General features: G+C 42.7%; 1 long non-coding RNA gene across 1 annotated transcript in view; it reads left to right on the top strand.

The window, feature by feature from the left end:
* Positions 1 to 9,931, top strand: part of LOC138261582 (uncharacterized) — a 182,840-nt gene extending 172,909 nt beyond the window's left edge. The window contains exons 3-4 of the long non-coding RNA XR_011199118.1: positions 8,581 to 8,626; positions 9,816 to 9,931. This is a non-coding gene — a long non-coding RNA (uncharacterized lncRNA). The remainder of the gene's footprint in view (positions 1 to 8,580; positions 8,627 to 9,815) is intronic.
* The last annotated feature ends 2,745 nt before the right edge of the window (positions 9,932 to 12,676 follow it).

The following is a 12,676-nucleotide window of genomic DNA, read 5'->3' as shown; positions in this document are numbered from 1 at the left end:
AGTTTTTTCTGTGGAATCACTACCCCTTGCCTTCATTTTTTTACCTTTTTTATTTTTCCACCGATCATCAAGATGGAATCCTCGAACTTCTGAGGGACATCATCTTCAGAACCTGAGTCATATTCCATTCTGCCAACCCAACCGAGCTATCTGGTACCTTTAAATATTCCTCAGTGTTAAACTGGATCCTATTTCCTCCATTTACTTTGGCAAAGAGGTTTTTTTCTCTGAGTGCTTTTTTCTCCTTTTGTAACTTCTGGGCAACCCTTGCTGTTTAATCTGTTTCTTCGTACATGCAGCAGCATCCTGGCCACTGGAAGGGATCAATGTTTTTTCTGGCAAGGGAGACAGACACACTGGGATTATCACAACCTTGCTGTCATTTGTCCCTTATTTCCCTTTTTCCACCAGTCACCAGTTTTGAATCATTGGGCTCCTCTGTGGACATCATCTTCAGACCCCAGCACTATTCCATTCTGCCTTCAGAGCTACCTGGTGCCTCAAATTATTCCTCAGTGCTACACTGCAACCTTTACCATCTTCCGTAGCAAGGCAATTTCTTGTGGTCATCATTGCTTTTTTCTCTTTTTGTGACTTTTCTGAAAAGACACTTGCTATTTTCACACAGTTCCTCATGTGTGCAGCAGCTTTATAACCACAGGAAAGAGTCACTGGTTGCTCTGACAAGCGAAGCAAGTGGGATGTTATGACTGTTCCATCCAGCACTTGGCCCTCTTGAAAGGAACCAAGAAATCACAATGCCTATGACAATTTTGGAGAGTCATTTTACACAGTGCCAGTGCTTAGGGGTATGGCACAAAAATCACTGAACAAGTAAGTATTTTAGACAATGGGACACCAATCCATGGCATTTAACAGTAGAGGTTCTCTACCCATGGAAGAGCTGTGACCCACTGTTGAATGAAAGGTCTATGCATTAATGTGGTGCTTGGAAAAATTGAGAATGTGTGTTTGGTGCTCATTTTCATGTTCAGGACAGTCGCAAACCTCTGGTAGCAGACAGGACGTCAATTACTTATAGACCATCAGAGAGTTTGTTTGTCCTAGCTACATCCCACCTTGGGTAGAGAACTTGACCACCTGGTTTAAATGACCCTTGGGGTTTTTTATATGGTGACTGCAATATATGTCAGGAGGGGACGAATAATACAAAATAATTTATTTTCCATACTACAGTTAAGCATATGACCAAACACATTATTAATTGCCAGACATTCTTTGTAGTATATGTGATCATTTGTGTCTGCAGTAAAATCTATGCAGGCAGTAAGAACTACACGCTAACTTTGTTCTTGTGTACAAGAGCATCTTAGGGCTTGCCTTAACTGTGGTGCCACTTATTTATTGGTTACACATGATTGTCTTAAGAATGTGAGTAGAGCAAACTTTACATTTCATAGAATAGACAAAGTACTACCAGACCAGAGAGGTGGTGATTGAATGTTTCATCTATGACAACTGGAAGCCAAATGGATGTGTAAGTTATGAGCTGTGGGCAAGGGACTTAACTCTGATAATGAATTACATCACTTTCTCTGGTTGCTATCTCTCGTGCCTCTTGTTTTCTATGCTTTTTCCTGTCACTATGTTTAAGTTTCCTGTCATGGATGTCTTCCTTTTGAGACATACATTCTTGTTTGCTGACTTATATGAGATGGTGATTCAACATCAGATTTATAGGTTCAATCCTTAGGGGATTTATCAGCTTGTTTTGGTGATATAAATGGTTATCATTTGCTAGGAAGAATTTCCAATTTGAGGTTTTTACAATTGTTTGGGTTGTATAATTGCTGACACCCCGTTCCTGTTGTGGGTTATTTATTATCGAGATGGCGGCCACAGGTATTATTATTTGGACTACACTGTCTCTGAACCTTGTTTTTGTCATGGGTTACTTACAGCTAAGATTACATACATTTTTAGAGCCTATTTCCATCGTGGGTTGTCTGCAACTAAAATGGCGGCCTGTGTTGCTGATGTTCACATTATTGATTGGATCATATTATTATTGACCTCTATGTTACTTGTAGGCTACTCACTATCAAGATGGCAGCCGTACTATGAATAGTGATGAAGAGTGGTTCTCCAATGTTTGTACCCTTACTTGGACTACATTGTCTTTGAACCTTGTCCTTGTCACAGTCTATTTATAGCTAAGATGGCATTCGTTTTTAACCTATTATTATTGCTGGTTGTGTACAACTAAGATGGTCCCCCTTGCTGTCGATGTCTGTACCATCGTATCATTTCAGAGGGGTTTTCCCTCCACTGTCTAGTCGCATCTAGGAATAGGTTTTAGTGTTTTGTTAGATTTTCCTCTTGCAATCTTAGTATGCTTAATATTGGCAGGACACTCATTGGGAATAATTACCCTCACTTATCTTGTGTGCGTCTGTACCAAGGTTGGGCTGTTTGGTGAGAGCAATGTTGATATTGTGGGTTACATGTTGTTGGAATGACGGTTGTGCTACTAGCAGATATCAAGAAGGTTTTCCCACAGTTGCCCAATCATGTTGTAACTTGTGTTTTTATACAGCTCTAAATAGGACAGGCACATGCACTTCATTAAGTAGCGGTCAAGCTTTACCCGCAGGAGGAAGTAGGTGGCAGGTATAAAACTAAAGATAAAACTAGGGACCTGCTTGGTTGCTGGTCTGTTGTTTGACTCTGCCGAAGATGGGTAATTGTTTGTTATTGCTAAATCAACTGATCTGGTCTGGCTTAGTTTTTGTATGTCTAGATGAGTTGGGGTAGGACAATAGTTTGACTGTTGGTTTACGTGCTTGTGGACCCTGTCTTGTTAGAGAGTATTTGGCAGTCTCTTGCAGACTGATGGAGTCTCTCTGGCGGCTATGCACACGTGCCTCCTTCACTTGAACCATGTATTTTGGGTATGCAGTGGGGGCTTCAGCTGTCCCCTTTGCGTAAATTAATTTGGGGTTTCAACTGCATTGGATCCGGTTTGTCGTCTACTGGATTTGATAATTGTCTGGATAATCGTATGGCATATAATGCAAACACAGATATACGTGCATGGAGAGTGACACATTGATCATTTATTTTTTTAGCCACATGGTGGGAATATTAATGGGTTGTCGTAAGTATTTGTTTGACTAGAAAACAAATTATGATTGTCTTGATTTATTGGGCCCCTTTCGTTATATTGTGCCTTTTGTTAAGTGTCCCAGCTTGGACTACTGAAATGCTTTTGAAATCGTCTTATTTAGGCGCTGTGAGCGTGGAATTTATAGAACCAAATGTGCATTTGATATTGGACAACATGAGGTTACATTTTTCATGAGATGTTATAGTAAGGTTGTGGTGGATTATCATCAGTACTCCACCCATCTGGGGAGGAGCTGCTGCTATAGTTACGTGATTTCTTAAGGGACGGAGATGACTAGTCTGAAGAGTGTGACTGAGTGTCTGCTTCAAAGTCCTCTTTGATATAGGGGTAAACTTTCTCTTCGCTGAACTTAGTGATATCTTTCTGGAGCTTAGTGATCTTTTGTTGAGTTAGAACTCCTTGGTTTCATTAAGTTCCGAATTAATTTCAGCAAGGCGGCTCTTAAAAGATGTCAGTGTGATGGTAGTCTTCAAAGTGCTTTCAAGAAAACGAATTGAAATGGTAATGGACTTGGCTAATCGTTCGAAGGTATTGATGATAAGTACCAGCCAATCATGAGTGCACTTCCAAGCTATCTGTGCCCAATCCTTCCTAAATGCTAAATCTTGTAGAAAGATACTGGGCATATTAGATACTAGTAGACCATTGGGAGCGATGTTGGCTCGTAGGTATTCAGTCATGATTGTACCATGCAAGATGGTTTTGATCAAATCACGTTTCAGGGTGGACAGCTTGTCCAAGTCTTCCTTGAGACTACCTGAAGGGACAGTTCCATCATTCCCAAGGATGGAAGGAGTCTGCAGGATTGCAGACACCACGTCATTATCCAACATCAACCATTCAAATTAGTTTTCTTGAAAGCACCTTGAAGACTACCATCACACTGACAGCTTTTAAGAGCCGCCTTGCTCAAATTAATTCTGAACTTAATGAAACCAAGGAGTTTCTAACTCAACAAAAGATCACTAAACTCCAGAAAGATATCACTAAGTTCAGTAAAGACAAAGTTTACCCCTATATCAAAGAGGACTTCGAAGCAGACACTCAGTCACACTCTTCAGACGAGTCGTCTCCGTCCCTTAAGAAATCACGTAACTATAGCAGCAGCTCCTCCTCAGATGGGTGTAGTACTGATGATAATCCACCACAGCCTTACTATAACTACCCTCCCTGCTCTGTCAACCATCCTATGGCTTGGCAAACACCATATCCATTCTTTCAGCCACGCCCTATGTTGCCGTATGGGCCTTTTTTAAGTCGCGGCCGGGGCAGGGGAAGAGGCAGAAGGAGAGGAAGAGGCAGACACGTGCAATGGTCCAGAGAGGAACCGCAGATGGTTACCAGAAGCCAGGGCAAAAATCCCCCACAGAGAACTTAGGGGGTCATTTTGACCTCGGCGGTCTTTTTTCAAGACCGCCGAGGGACCGCCGTGCGGAAGACCGCCAGTGGTGGCGGTTTGCCGCTCAGCCTATTATGACCGTTGGCAGCTCTCTGTCCTTTTACGGACGGAGAGCCACCAACAGCCATACTGGCGGGCGGCGGGGAAGTGGAGCTTGCTCCACCTCCACCGCCACGGCAACAGAACACCGCCCAGCGAATCACGTCCTGCGATTTGGCATGGCGGTGTTCTGTTGGCGGTGTGGTGTTGGCGGAGCAGCCCCCATGGCTCCCGTCCTCTCCCAGAGGATGGTCAGACCAGGTAAGTCGATCGTCCGTGAGGGGAGAGGGGTGGGGGGTTTTGTGTGTTGTGTGCGTGCATGGGGGTGTGTGTGTATGTAGAGGGGGTGTGTGAGTGCGTGTATGCTTGCAGGGGTGTTGTGTGTATGGGAATGAGTGCATGTATGCCTGTAGGTATGTCTGTATGGATGTGTGCGTGTATGTCTGAATGTGTGTGTGCGTGTCTGACTGTGTGTGTGGCTGTTGGCATGTATGTCGGTGTGTGTGCGTGTATGTGTGTTGGTGGTGCCTGCGTGCGTGTCGTGTGTGTATGAGTGATGTTATGTTGGGGGTCGGGGTGGGGTGGGGGGTCCTGCCACCTTTGGAGGGTGGCAGGGGGGGGTAGAGGAGGGAGTCGGGGTGGGGGTGGGGGGTGGGGGGTGGGAGAGACCCCTATCAGTGCCAGGGATGGAATTCCCTGGCACTGATAGTGCTTACCGCCATGGATTTCATGGCGGTTTCAAACCGCATGAAATCCATGGCGGTCAGCCGGGTCCAAATACCGCCGGCGGTATAGTGACGGCCACCGGGCTGGAGACCCTGGTCTCCAGCCCGGCGGTCGTCTCCGCCCTGGCGGGCGGAACGGAGAACCGGCGGATGACCATGGCGGTAACCGCCATGGTCATGATACACAAGGTAAAGACCGCCTGTTGGCGGTCTTACCGCCGCTTCTCTGCCGTCCGCCAGGGTCGTAATGACCCCCTTAGTGTTCAATTTATCCACTACACATCTCACAGAGGATGAAACCAACGTTCTCAATAAAGGCCTTGGTTTTGTGCCGACTACCGAGGAAGATATTTCCGACTCAATTGTGAACTCTCCCAGTTTTTCCATAAGACTCGATTACATTTCTTTTTCAAGGATAAACCGGGTAAGAACCAGCCTGATGATTCTGGTTTAAAGAGACCATCCTCCTTTGTTCCACCATCTACCGCCGTGCCCTGTGAAGTTCTTACTTTTGAGAAAGCAGTATTGTCTGTGACCATTTTCTCCAGCCGCTAGTGAGGGGATCCTCAACATATTTACAAGATACTAAAGATGTCTTGAATTTGATAGAGACTATCAATTGCACTGGTGACGTACAAGGTCTGATAACCCTTGATGCTAAGGCACTGTATACCAACATACCTCAGGAGGCCACCCTGCAGGTAGTGGAAACTGCTCTTTACGAAGGACCAGTCTTGTAATCTACTCCAATTCCCTTTATCATGCACTGTGCTACATTAGCGATGACTGAATTTTTTTTTCAGTTTGAAGACCAATTTTTCCATCAGATCCGCGGGACCTCAATGGGGAGTACATTTGCGCCGAGTTTGGCCTGCCTCTATGTGTACAACTTTGAAAAGCAGTTTATACTGCCGTCTACTAACCCCTTCCATGACTACATCAGGCTATGGCGGCGCTATATTGACGACATCTTGATCATATGGCAAGGACCGTTCACTCATGTCAATCCATTTACCGAATGGATTAACACTCTTGATCCTTATCTGAAATTTACTTCTACAGTTTCATCAACCCACGTGCCATTTTTAGATCTCATGATTAGCATTGACAACGGCAAACTATTAAAACACGTACTTACCACAAACCAACAGATCGTAATAGTTTGCTTCTTTATGACAATGACCATCCCAAATGTTTGCGTGATAACTTGCCGTTTGGCCAATTTCTACGCTTACGACGCAATTGCAGTTCATCACAGGTTTTTGAGACTCAAGCTAGTGACCTCCAGTGTAGACTACTTGAACTCCATTATCCACCTAAAATTGTTAATTTAGCCCGCAAAAGGGCTAAAAACAACCACCGGGATGCCCTTTTGACAACGATTGAAAAGGACCCACAAATCTGCCTAACCTGTGTATCAACGTACACCCCATTATCTAATAATATAAAAAAAAATGATTAATTAAAGATGGTCTGTTCTAACAGGCGGTGGTACCTGTATCCCTAAACCATTATTTGCATTAAAGTGCACAGCCAATATCAAAGGTATGGTGGTTCATACCCGTCCATTAGTTAACCATAAGAATCCTGCACAAATGACACTCTGGAACCTCCCCCCTGCTGTGGGGCATTTTCCATGTGGCCAGTGTAATGTCTGCCCTTTGGCCAAACCACTTGAGACGCTAGATTTGGATCCTATCGGAAAATGGCGCCTCAAAAAACACACCAATTGCAATACCTGCAATTGTATCTATATGATCACCTGCCCATGTGGGCTACGATACATTGGCATGACCACTAGACCAGTTAAATTAAGAATCAACGAACATCAGAGTAATATTAGATTTGGGCGTGTCACCACCAAACTCTGTGCACATTTTTTAGAAACCCCCCACAATCCTGACGATCTGTGGTGGGTGGTCTTGGACGCACCAAGAATTAGCTCTAGCATTACGCGTTCGCTGTTCAGGATTGAGCAGCGCTGGGTCTATAAATTGGGGACTAGCATACTAGGGTTAAATGATGAAATACCTTGGATCAGTCTCTCTGTGTAAACTACATTTGACCCTTTGACTATGGACATTCATCTGTAAATTTGTGCTCTTTTGATACTCTTTTCATTTTTTTCATGTACTTTTGCCCTTCAGCTACAATGATTGAATTTGAAATGGACATATCTTTTCTGAACTGTGGTTTCCATCATATGAGAAACTTTTTCTCTATCATTTTTGCATGACAATCGATATTAAATAGGTTGTGTTTTTTTTGCCCATCCTCTCACCCTTTTTTGACTAATGTGTGTCGTGTCTCCCCTTTTTCTCAGATTGATTTATTATGTTCCTTGCTGTTTCTCTTCGTTTTACACAGTACGTTCAATAGCAATGACACGTGGGCTATTATCAGTATATACCGCGCACACATTGACATCCCGAGACATTCTCTCGGGCTGGTGGCTCGTGACGGAGAGGGTTTCCCCTCCGTCTTCTATTTTGTTAATTGCCTGGACGCGCGCGATCCGGAAGACGATTGACTTCCGGGTTCGCCGCTTCTAAAAAACGCTCTGACAGCACTCCCTCTTCTAATTTCGGGAGCACTGCCGGAGGGTAGGTCCAACAGCGTGGTGTTTGCTGGAATTTGAGTACCTAATTTTTACACGGTTGCTGGCCACACTATTTCAATCGCGGCCGGCGACTTTAAATCATAACCGTGTTCCCCTTTTTTTCCGTTGAAGCAGCATTACAAGCACTGCTCCGCTGCACTTTACAGCATGTTTTCAGATTGGATGACACTTCATATACTTATACCATTGAGATTTGGTACTGATGTGGGCGTATTTTGGCTAATTTTCTTTCTTACTTCATCTGACCACTTAGCTATTATTATACAAGATAATTCTCTGACATTCTCAGTCCATGTTAGCATAATTAATTATTATGCTGTCATTACTACTTTGGACTCAATTTTTTTTTACAGACGTTGATTTGCTGAAGTGGGTGCTGGTCATTGTTCTACCATTACTTTGATGATTTTTAAGGGTCTGTATGGTGTTATGTTACCTGATTTATGATTATTGTTCCAGATAGTAACAGCATCAGTCATAAGCTTGTGCTTTTCCAGGGAGCCACATTTCATAATTTAGGATGGTAAGACCCATTTCAGTTCCTCTTACCATTGAGCACTGTCTCCTCTTACTCACACTGTTTGCCACGAATTGGGTAATTCACAGGACTCCGTTTTAGATGCATACTAAATGATACCTTGTTTTACAGGGCGACCTGCACTTTGATTTTTGACCGGACACACAGTTGGCTTAATGTAAGTGACTGTTTCTTAGTTTATTGACTAGGATGATGTAGCATTCTCTACAATTTTTGGTTATAGGAGAAGTTACATTTTGGTCCTGATGTAGCGTCGAGGGATCCGGCTGGACCAGCAGACTCGAAACATGTTGACCCTAGATTCGAGGTTCTAAGATAATTTCAGGCCTCTCACTCATTTGTTCTGAAAGTGACTGAGCATGACTACTCATATTTCACTTTCCATTTGATTTTAACCTTGGCCTACACCTTATATTTGCTGAATAAATTGGTGATGTGATTTGAGGTTTAGAGCCAATTTAAATTTTTTCTCTCTCCTGATTGTTTAATGTCTGCAGTTAGGCATTGTCCCAAATTAAGTCAATTACGGCAGTCACTATAAAAGAGCTCTGGCAAAGAGCCCCCTTCTGGGGAGCCCGTCAGACATTGCAGCGCCGGTCTGACGAGGAGCATTCCCGATGATGAAGCATGACATCCATTGCGATGTGTGAGGGCTCTTGCTCCCAGAGAGTTAGGTCTCCCTACCTTTTTATTTTGGAACAGTGTACTTTACAGCTTTTGTGATTGCTAGTTCGGGAGACTACACTGGACCATCAATCTCCCTGTCCCTCTCTTGTTGTTTATCCTTTTGGAAGGATGGTCTATGGTTACGAAGTGTCTGTCTACAGGTGTTTTTTTTCTCTTCCTTATTCCCTTTTATCCTTATATATGTTAAGTCTTTTTCTCTTATTTTTCTTGTTTTCCATTTATCTCCATTTAGACCAACACATTGTTTACAACTGTATGCTCTGATTTCCAAATCTAAGATGGCTTCATAACAACGTCACTATCATGTTTTAGCTTATATTGAACATGATCAATTTTCTTCTTGAGTTTCTTTCAATCATGCTGGTGTTGTAGATACAGGACATTGGTTATTAGGTGTTAAATGTTGGAATTAGATTTGCGTAAGAGATTGTTCCTTTCCCTACCAAATATGGTCATGCTGGTTAGACTTTTGCACAACAATGTGGATTCTTTTTTTATTGTTGTTTTATTGTTCAATGTACAATTGTGAATGTAGTATCATTAGAACAATTGGGTTTTGTATTTCTTTGTTTGTTTATATAGTGCTAAGCTTTGTAATTCTCTTAACAAGTGAAGTGGTTATTATATTTGACATTTTGTTATTTATGTTTTTGTTGCAGCCCTGATGAAGCCTGTTTTTGGGTTAAACACATTAGCTGTGTATTTGTCTTACCGCAAAGAAAATTAAAGAGTTCTAAGGATTAGAAAACCTTCACACCAATTTTGTGAATTTGACTGACCTTCTTGCGGACGTTTTTGTGTGCTGCCTCTCTATTATACAAAAAAAGCAAACCTCTGAGGTGACTCCTGCAGATCAGCTGGAGACTACCAATCTGTTGAGTTGCTGTATATCCCCATGGCTGCTGTATTTGACGGAGAAGCACTGACCTATTACAGATCACAAGAATTAAGATGTCTTTACTAAATGTTTCTGCCCAGGCAAAGAAAACTCATGTGAGGTAGGCTAGTCTTTAGTCTTACATTCAGCTGCTAGGGGGATGTGAGGACACCTCTTTTTAGAATATTATCTATTCCTTTTGGTTCGGGACATCTTCTGTTTTGATCTCTGTGGTGGTTGCAGCCCACTGATTAAGCCCTGCCATATGAAGTTTACATTTCTATAACTGCCACTCCTATGTACCAGTGGTCTGTGAGCAGGTTTCCTATGCAGACTGACACTAACACTTCAAAAACTATAGGGTGGGACTTAAACTGCGGATTAGCCGACGGGCCATGAAATATAAAATATCAACAACTAAGTGAAATGTAATGTAAAGTTTAATGTGGAATTTCTGATTTCGAAAATGCAACCGGGACCAAATATGTAGCATACGCGTATCTTGTCAGAAAAGGCAATTGGTGAAGCTAAATTAAAGGTATCATTTACATTAATAGTGAGCATGAGATATACTATATATGCCGTCTAAACTCAACTAATGTACATTCAAAGGCTTTGACATTTCTGTGTGGACTCATCCTTGTCCCAATTTGTAACTGCTCTGTTCTCCAGCTGTCCTTTCAAATGTCTCTCACACAAACTACAAAATGAGTTCAAGGGGCTTTATGGGGCCTGATATGAATACATCAGTGAGTGAATCAGTTGAAGTAACAACCTTCTCAGTTGAGCGCACAGATGGAAAGCGACCCTCTGGCGCCTTCCCCCCAAGAGAGGCCTAAATCAAATGTTGGTATTGAATAGTTTCCCAGTGCAGTACAGATAGTTGAACTGGGAGTCGGATGACTGGAGGAGAGAGGCAGAGGCAAGCTCTGCTCAACTGAGACGTTTTCACATTCTAAGTGTTTATGCACATGGCCCTCTGGGAAGGATACGATGTCGCTATGAATACCCGTAAAACAAAAAGTCTATCATTTTTTTGAGAAAATGGGGGAGGTAGGCATGGAAGATTCATTAGGATTAATTTACGAATTACCAGAAAGCAAATGAATTTATCCCATATAACACCTGTTCTCGAGCCACTGGAAAGACAGAGTTTGTCTGGTACAGACGATGTCCCTGCTTTCCTGCACAGGTGAATTCTTGACTCTGCCAGTGCCTTGAAGAGAGTTATCTTCAGTTCTGTATTAAATATTTTCCTCCAGCACTTTTTTCCAGAACTGGTAGTGTCAGTTTCCTTCCATGTGGTCCACAGAATTATCCGGACCTCTCTTTTGACAAGAGCATCCCTGAAGGACGATCTGGCATCAAGACATTGGGCGATTTGGAACTAAAAGCATGCCATAGAAAGGTGCTGTTCTGCCTGTGAGGAACATGCCCTGGTCAGCCTAAGTGCATGAGAGGGTTGAGATTAGCTGCTGGGAGGGCAGAAGGGGTGGTGTGCGGGGGTATGGGGTAAGGGAATTGGTTCTGAGAATTAGCTCAGAAAAACCTCCAACCTGTGCAGAGGATTTTGTAACTTATCTTTAGGAACATGAGATTTCGAGCAACTGAGACTTCCATATCAAGCTGGTGCTCAAATTAATCCAAGTCTGCAGGACCCAGATCAAGCCACAGCTGCAAAAGGTATTTGCACCCGCAGCATGGCTTTTTAACAGAATTAATTTGGAGCTCTGGGTCCTCGAGCTGCCTGTACTTGTGATCAATGCGCTTTAACCAGCTGCAGCTTGTACATCGGCTTACAGTTCAATACTGTTTTACCAGAGTTTTAATAATTTCAAGGTCATTCGGGCTGGAGGTTCATCAACTACACGAAATCACCTTTGTTCTTCAGTTTCCTGTAAAGCAGCTTAACACCTTTGAATCCACAATTTGATTTATTGAAGTCAGAGCCCCAACAATGTATTGTACGTCTTTGAAAATACCCACCAACTACTTGATGCTGCTTTGAGTGGGACAGTGTGGTTGAAACAGCAGAATTTAATTAGAACTGTACTCCAAACTTATCTCACTTTTTGATTAACTTGGACTATTTTTAGGTCATATTTATTCTCGATACTTTTACAACATCCCTATCATGTTCTCGTTATTCTTTTTCTCATGTCCGACATGTTTGATTACATTTTTCACTTTTTAACTAACTTTGTTTCAATTGATAATTTCATTAAGTCTAACTGTACTGTTGTTTGGCTAACTTTGGTACACATACCTCACTCCTACTCTGAGGAAAGTCTTGCAGCTTGAGCCAAGCTACTACGTCTGAGCCAGGTGGTATCGCCAAGAACAAGAAACAAGAAACAGTACAACTGAGTCAATAACATAGACCTTTATGGCACTGAACCCCTAGTTTCACTTAGATTCACCTTTGACACCAACTGCACACTCAAAGAACACATTGCCAAAAAGAAAGTGAAACATTTCCTTCCAGAAAAAGACTTAAGAACTGCTGTTCAAGCCCTCATATTGTTTTATTTAAATGGTGGTAACATCCTACTACATGGCCTCCCAGACTCTATATTGGTACTCATTAAGGGCCTCCTACACGCCAAGCACGTCTCATCCAGGACCTTTAGAAATCTGAACAAA

This window comes from Pleurodeles waltl, chromosome 10 (genome assembly GCF_031143425.1).
Source record: "Pleurodeles waltl isolate 20211129_DDA chromosome 10, aPleWal1.hap1.20221129, whole genome shotgun sequence".
In the NCBI taxonomy this organism is placed as follows: Eukaryota; Metazoa; Chordata; class Amphibia; order Caudata; family Salamandridae; genus Pleurodeles; species Pleurodeles waltl.
This window is presented reverse-complemented; position numbering and strand designations above follow the sequence as displayed.